Source organism: Anneissia japonica, unplaced genomic scaffold (assembly GCF_011630105.1).
Source record: "Anneissia japonica isolate Jap-2015-1 unplaced genomic scaffold, ASM1163010v1 scaffold1430_len515961_cov162, whole genome shotgun sequence".
Classification (NCBI taxonomy): domain Eukaryota; kingdom Metazoa; phylum Echinodermata; class Crinoidea; order Comatulida; family Comatulidae; genus Anneissia; species Anneissia japonica.
The window spans coordinates 12,409-19,908 of NW_022693412.1; the positions used below are offsets into that span (position 1 = coordinate 12,409).

The 7,500-nt window shown below is 34.2% G+C and overlaps 1 protein-coding gene across 1 annotated transcript in view; it reads left to right on the plus strand.

Annotated features, from left to right (window-relative positions):
• Positions 1-7,500, plus strand: part of LOC117100730 (adhesion G-protein coupled receptor D1-like) — a gene marked incomplete at its 5' end in the record, with an annotated part of 13,285 nt that overhangs the window by 4,970 nt on the left and 815 nt on the right. The gene's annotated exons all lie outside the window — the stretch shown is intronic.

Genomic DNA, 7,500 nt, shown 5'->3' on the forward strand with positions numbered 1-7,500 from the left:
CATAGAAAGAGCAATAATAGTAAAACTCGAGCGTCACGACATTGCGAAGTGTCTGCTCTTGTTCCTCGTATCGTACTCACTCGAGTCAATCCGAGATGGCCCGAGTGAAGTTTCATGCAAATGTTTCGTACGGAAAAAAAAGTCGCCACCAGGATGCCAAAAGAATGACGTAATCTTATATTCCGTATTTGGATAAATGGGCGGACCGAAATAAACAATTTCAACCAATCAAATGTTCATATTTTTGAAGCCATGAAACTGAGTCACTCGCCGCTCGCGTCGACTAGTTAGGCATGACTTAATTGAAATAGTCCTCCCTAATAAAACGGGCCTAAAATATTTAGAATAGACCCTATTAAGACTAATTTTGGCAATGGCAAAAACAATTAAGCCTAGACGGCATACCAAATACAACAAAACTTTAACTTTCCAGGAGGATGGCTCAGGCCTCGCCTGAACTGAGTAGTAGGCCTAGCCTAGAGTCTAGTAGAGGCTTGGCGTATTTTTAAGTTCTAACTTACAGAGGCCTACCTTTTTAACAATATTCTACTCTAAAGGCCTAATCTGTGTAGCAGCTAGCGGTGAGCAAGTTTCCTAAGTTATATAGCCTACGGTTATCAGTCCATGTCGTTCTCAGCAGGCCAGAACTATTCAAGTATAGGTAGCCAAAAGGGAGCTGGTTAGCTTGTTCTAGTCGAGACATCCGCATCTTCAATTTTGAAAATTTACCAAGATTGATTAATATGCATGAAGTTAGCCAATCACGTGATTTACAAAATCAGTCATGCATACGATATCCCACATCAAATTTGATGTGGGAAATCGTACGCATGAATCGTTTGCCCAGGCCCTAATTCGAAAAAAAAGAAATCGAGTATGGGACGCCAATTAAATTAGGTATGGCGCGCACTAAGTGCAATAAAGAGTGAGTAACCTAAAATTAGGGCCTGGAACCCAGGCTATCACTATCCGTATTCGAGTGCGAGTTGGTTAACTCTTGTGCCAACTTGTGCGATGATTTCATCTTATCATTATGGACTTTTAGATTTGCACGTCGACATAGTGGACTGCTACGTGATGACGTCATTTTAAGGCACTGCGCATGCGTTACGTCGTATCCCTCGTCCACTACCAAAATCCAGAGGTGACGGAACTAGAGGGTTATGGAGAGTAATGTGTGACCGGAAATGGTCTGCAGTCAGTTGGTTGTTACCATGCGCCAGTGATGTTGGAGTATATAGTACAGCAATATTAAACTATTATGTAGGCCCTGTCTCTTATACACATCTAGATGTGTATAAGAGACAGCTCATCATCAACATCCTTATCGTCGTAGTTATAATTATTATCATCAGCATCATCATCTTTATCATCATCATCATCATCATCATCCTAGATTATTATTATTATAAATATGGTAACGCTGTTAATATAATAATCAGTGTGTGTCGCTAGGTAAATTATATTGTTGCTTTCACTAATGCTATACATTTGTGATTAATGATTACCATTTAGAATCAACACATGTTCACACGAGTGGGTAGTAATGCGTTGAAAATTGCATTTGTACACTTCATTAAAAAGGATTATGAATCGTCACCGTGTCTTCATGTGAATCCATTAGACCATTATATTGATAATCAAATTGTCATATGCGCTTGAATTAATTACCTGACAGTTAGACTTTGAAGATTCATGACTCGTACGATTTGAGGAAGAGGGTGACAAGTCGCCATATGGTTAACAGGGATAAATAGGGATTGCCTTAATGCGAACAGAAGATATAAATGATATTTTAGGATCGTTCAGAGGATGATATTTCCCTTGGGCGTCGTGGAGATGAACGTGATTTGATTGTGGATTAGACATAAACATAATTTAAATGACAGAATAAATTGTTCATTACACCGGCATACACTGGGAACGGGACTAATAACTCAAATTCCGTTAGAAGTGCGCAGTAATTAGAGGGGATTTTCAAACCAAACTTCCCAATTCAAAAATAAATAATTGTAGGCATGTTATACTATTGTCACTCTGTAGTCACTACAACGTGATGTGATTTTGTTAAGATACTTGGGTTCAAATATAGTTAATCCTATACGATTCCTAATTAATTATGGAGACCTAAAATATACGCCTTGTGTGAGGTACCGGTATAGGCCTATATCAACTTGTATTGGGTAGGGGGTACCAATAGGTCTTCGTGGTCTAGCTGTATGAAGCTTGCCTTGATGGGCAAGAGGTTGTCGGTTTGAGTACCACCGAAGAGCATACTTTTACTACAGACAACTAAACCCTTTTACTGATGATGCACTTTGCTCGTTATTATCAAAACTTAGTCTTGTTTTAAAGGCCTCCCTATTTTTCTGAATTTTTGACATGTTTCTGCACGAAATTACATGTGTCTCTATGGGGTGTGAAATTTTGCCGGGAATGGGGCTTTAACTAAATAGCATACAAAATAAACACTTAAGCCGTGCACTCACTGCGTCGTAAGACTGTCGGCTGACGAATCCAACTCCGCTCCCTGTGAGTGTTATATGACGCGACGCAGTCTGCTGATTGTCGGTGGCAGTGGCTATGTTCACACACAGCAGTAGACTTGCCACAAGTCTCTTATTTTTTATTATTTCATTTTGTCCTTCACTTTGCTTTTGGCAACATTATTTTGCTAAATAATTCTTCCCTCCCTCAGACGACTTCTACAAAAATAAGTTCACTAAACAAGGCACAGTATTATTATTCGAAAAGTCTTTCCTTTACTTACCTGTCTATATGTCTGTTAATGGTAGTCAATCAATATACAAATAGTGTATAGTGATAGTAAAGCTGTCAAAAGTAATAGTGATATTAAAGCTGTCAAAATTTAGTATTCACGACAGCAACAGTAATATAATAATAATTATTTAAAAAAGTTAGTGTATTGCACCACTTCAATTTATCTTTTCTTCCTCTGAATCTGTGCAGTACCTTATGAATATTATTTATTGATGGTGTCTATTTTATTAAACATATAACGTCTAATTATAAATAATCTATAAATCTAAGCTGTACAATATATATATTGCTCTCCCCTTGTGCAATTACACTTGCACAAAATTGCACATCTGAAAAAATTGAAGCAAGTAAATTATAAAATAGTCAATAATATTAAATTTGTTAAGTTATTTTTCTATATTGTTCTCTTTTTTTCTCGAATTATAAATAATAAAACCAACTTATAAATGATATAATAAAGTGTGAATTAACAGAGATAATTTACAGCTAATAAATTAAGGCAACCCTTAATTGTGTTTGTAAATATTAGCTAACAAATACAGTAATAAATATAATAGTATTGAAGAGTCAGAAAAGCAGATGTGTGACCATTAGTACAATCACAAACTTTATCTATTTTAAAAATAAATAATGCAATATCTATTTTCCCGAAGTGGTACTGTTTAAACCATTACTATTATTTGGCAGGAGTGTAGTTTACATTTTTTGACTTAAAAGAATAAGTTTTTTCAAGGTTTTGGTTTTCTGTATACGGTTATGGGAGACTTTTTTTCTTTTTGCTTTCAAGAAGTACTCAGTGGAACATTTTCAGTACAATGTTCTCTTCGCACAACCTTCCATTTTACCCAACTGTGTCTTTCCTGAATGTCCTAAACTTATTTTGACATTATAGACAACATCTGCTTTTTACTTTGTCCATTTGCTCATGTATTTTGGTTAGGCATTCATCTGGAATTGGCTGTGTTAAAGGTAGTGATGAGATGGTTCTATGCATTCTGCTATTATTAGCAATGTCTATCTCAGCGTTCCATCCAGAAGCATCTCAAAAGGACAAATTCCCACTCTGTGGTATCATTTCATGGACCCAAAAAACACCAGATTCAAGTATTTAATTGTGCTGTACTGTGCATCCATTTATTATGTCATGACAAACAACATCAGCAGTTTAAGGAAATTTTTTTATCAATAAAAACTGGGTTGCTACTTATTTGTAGGTTGGTTGATATTTAAAAATATTACATTAATTATTTAAACATCACATCTCAAACAATAATATAAGGTGGCCAAAGACCAAATTGCATGTTACTTGTATTACATAATATTCATTAAAAAAGGATATATAGGGGCCTACAATAAAAGACTAAACAGTTACAGTAAAATGTTGTAACATCATATAAATGACAAAATAGAAAAATCAAAATGGAAAAAAAAAATATTACAACCAATAATTTAAGCAACTGAATAATAAAGAAAGGGGGATCTCATATTGCCAAGTTTGCTGTTAGTCAAGTATAACATTATAATTTTAAAATTATAATTATAATATAAAGTATTGGAGAGCTGTGGACAATAGACCAGGGTCTAAGTTCTAGTAGTACCGTTAGTAAAGTTTGGTAGTAGGGTAGTTATTTACTAATAATTATTAAATTACAGTATTGAGGTGTAGAAATAAAGGAAAAAATAGACTATTTTGGTCTTAAACAGGTTGCTCTGCTAGGTAATTCTTCAGAAAATAAGAAGGCGAACTTGTCATGCAAACTAGGCCTAGTGTCTAAGTGTTGCGTTGATCTTTCTTGCATCATGATTGATGATATGGGATAGGAGTGTAGGTCCATCTTCCAACTACACCAAGGGGAGGCCTTGCTAAGACTGGGCCTAGAAAGAGTCATGAGATGCATCCCTCCTTACAATTACCTTGATCGTTGTGGGTTACGTATGCAGTAATAATAGTGAAAACTTACTCTGAGAAAACCATAGTCTGCAATCGGTGAATCAAACCTATACTTTCTTGAGATCACTCTCACAATCCGTATTCGAGTGCGAGTTGGTTAACTCTTGTGCCAACTTGTGCGATGATTTCATCTTATCATTAGCCAATCAGAGCGCTTTATATGTTTCAAAAAAACTCGCGGCCCGGTGCATCTTAAATGCATCACGTAATAAACCGAAAAGAAACACTTTACGGAGATCCTGGTTGGACCCCTATGCATGTAACCAATAATATATGCAGAATGAAATTCTTTGACAGAATGATAAAGATAGACATGCATAGGTGGCCAAAATTACTGTTCTTAACAATGTTAAACAAAGACTGTAGCCTCCAAGATTGTCGTTTCAAATTTCTTCATCTGTTGATAACCTATCAAATGAATGCAATATTGACAAGATTGTTAAAACACTTAGGCCTAGTCAAGGTGAATATTGCCTAAACCATTAATTCAAAAACTTTAAATTTATTTATTATCGATTATTTATCAATAGATGGTATGAAGGAATTCATTCCAAATCTTCATTTGTTGAATATGCAAAATTTAAAAACACTCCTTGTTTATATGAATATCTTCTTCATGATACCAACTTCTATGGTGTTTAAAATTTAAATTACGATCAAATACGTTACCATTGGACGGGCCTCATGTGATGTCGATGGTAACTGTACTTTGTGCTCACTTAACGTTCTTGAAGGTGGTTCCCATTTTATTTTTGATTGTGAAGCATATGAAGATATTAGAATTGAAGAATAGAACAATATTGGAAAATGCCTTAAATTGCCTATCAAATGAATGCAATATTGACAAGATTGTTAAAACACTTAGGCCTAGTCAAGGTGAATATAGATGTGTATAAGAGACAGAATTAATGCTGAAATGATTATTATTATTAATTATTATTATTACCTGTCATTTGTAACACATCTCATACGTACCAAAAAACATGGAAAAGAAGATCGTCCCTAAAAAAATGTTTTTAAGTAGCCTATGGATTGTCTTTCACATTGCTAATTTTATAGTCTTAAATACGTGATTATTTGCCTTACTAAACTGCAGTTATGCCTATTTGCTGTGGTTAATTGCCTTACTAAACTGTTGTTATGCCCTTTTGCCTTGTTTATTTGCCTTACTGAACTGTAGTAATAATAAATGTAGTAATTATCTGGTTAAAGCTCCATTCCCCGGCAAGTATTCAGTTGTTAAGAAAAATCTGATTTTTATATAATGTTATAAAGATTTCATTTTAAATACGAAATTGTTAATTTAACTGAATTTAGACATTCCTAAACATTAAAAGTAAAATAAGACTTAAATTTGATTTTTTTTTTTTTTTTTTTGTGGAACAAAAAAAATAAATGCGGATGGATTTTTCATGTTTGATTTTGCTATAGGTCTGCGAAGAAACATAGTAGGCGCCGAAAACATAGCCTATCCAAACACTGCTAGACTAGGCCTAGCCTTGGCCCTAACCCGATTTAGGTTCAGTTATCACACATAAAAACGGCCGACATTATATTTTCCGTTGCTAGATTGACACGAATTATTTCAAATCTGTTAAAAAAAAATTATTCTGACCGAGATTTTGACAATTAAATAAACATATCTCAGGCCTACTAGTACTCGATCGATTGCGATCGCAGTGTGCGAGATGCGAAGTACAGAAAACAATTTCTTTGGAGAGGGCGCACTTTATTGACTGTATAAAGTATACATAAAAGCGAGAGCATTTCAGTGGATGTGATCTACAACCTCTGAATTTGCCTAGTAACGAAGAATTTGTCGAGAAAATGGTAATCTCCTATAAGAAATAGTCTGTATTTCTCATTTTTTTATTCTTTTGCGTAAAACTAACATTTATGCCAATAATATTATTTCATTGTTTATAATAAATCGAGTAATGCATATGCATTTTTTCTATTAAAAAAAAAATCTATTTTAGTGAAATTTTGCCGGGAATGGGCTGTAACTGGTGTGACGGAAATGACCTTAGGATTAATGTCAAGACAACAGAAGAGATTATTCGACTTTAGGAAAAGAAGGATATTCTAACACCAATCGAAACATGTGAAATGGCTATAATGTATTTACAGAATAAGTACCTTGGACTCTGGTCTGACAACAAATTAGCTGGAAACACTAATCTAACCAACGTTTTTTTTGTTTTTGTTTTTGTTTTTGTTTTTTTTTTGCTTTTGTTTTTTTACGCTCAGGTCATATAATGTAGGCAGAAATACACCTTTTCTCTTCTATTAAAGCACATCCAATCCGTAATCACTTTTTGCTGTATTGCTTGGCTCACGATATTATCAGAAAAAAAAACACCTCAATTTATTGAATAAGATAAGGAAGTCTGCTGCTAAAGTTATCGGTGCTGATGTATTTATATTGTATCTGTAATCAATTATGAGGAAGAATCTAAATGATATAAGAGGTGATATTACCCACTCACATAAGAATGATATTATAGTAAGCAGATCTGGTAGACTTGTCACCAGTCAAATACACACAGACAGGCTAACTCTATCTTGCCAAGTGCAATTCGTCTCTTATCTTACGTTATATTTATGGCCTATTGCTTGTGCTATATTTATGTATATTTTAGTTTTGTTTTTTTTTTTGATTCGGAAATAGTTTTGGAATTCTTTTACCTGTATTTTTATTTATATGATGAATAAATCGAACCTTCGACCTCAGTTATGGCCTTTTTCCATTTTAGTTATGTCTCTAA